At 42.7% G+C, this 567-nt stretch overlaps 1 pseudogene; it reads right to left on the bottom strand.

Annotated features, from left to right (window-relative positions):
* Positions 1 to 326: 326 nt before the first annotated feature.
* LOC102819890 overlaps positions 327 to 567 on the bottom strand; it is a 10,466-nt pseudogene continuing 10,225 nt past the window's right edge.

Raw genomic sequence — 567 nt, 5'->3', positions numbered from 1 at the left:
GGGAGAAGATTTTCTTTTTTCCCACAAAGCATGGTGATGTGTTGATTTCATAGTTTTTGTTGAGACAGGAAGGAATAAAAAATTAGTTTGGGAACAGAAAGAGGTAGATATGCTTTTCCCACTGTATCTTCTCAAGATACCACCACCACCCCCCAAATAAGTTGAGAACCATGGTGTAGAGGACAGAAAAGAGACCTCAAGAACAGGGTGACTTAGGACAAGAGGAGGAAAAGAAAAGAAAAGGAAAAAAAAAAAGACTACAACTTGCTCCCAGGGACTGAAGAATTTTTTTTTTTAAAAAAGGTTGGAATCCATCAGTGTTCTTATTAATCTTCTGCTTCCTCTTCCTCCTCCTCATCTTCTTCCCCTTCATCTTCATTCCCTTCTTCGTCAATATCTTCCAAACCTCCTACTCCTCCTCCTCCTTCTTCTTCTTCATCACCGTCTTCTTCTCCTTCCCCTTCTTCATCATCCATATCAGGAACTAGATAGTACTGTAACGGATTTGGCCAAGTATTGCCGGGGTCTGGCCTCGGCAAGGGGGTGAGGACCCGAAGATGGGGTGTC

This window comes from Chrysochloris asiatica, unplaced genomic scaffold (genome assembly GCF_000296735.1).
Source record: "Chrysochloris asiatica unplaced genomic scaffold, ChrAsi1.0 scaffold00064, whole genome shotgun sequence".
Lineage (NCBI taxonomy): Eukaryota > Metazoa > Chordata > Mammalia > Afrosoricida > Chrysochloridae > Chrysochloris > Chrysochloris asiatica.
This window is presented reverse-complemented; position numbering and strand designations above follow the sequence as displayed.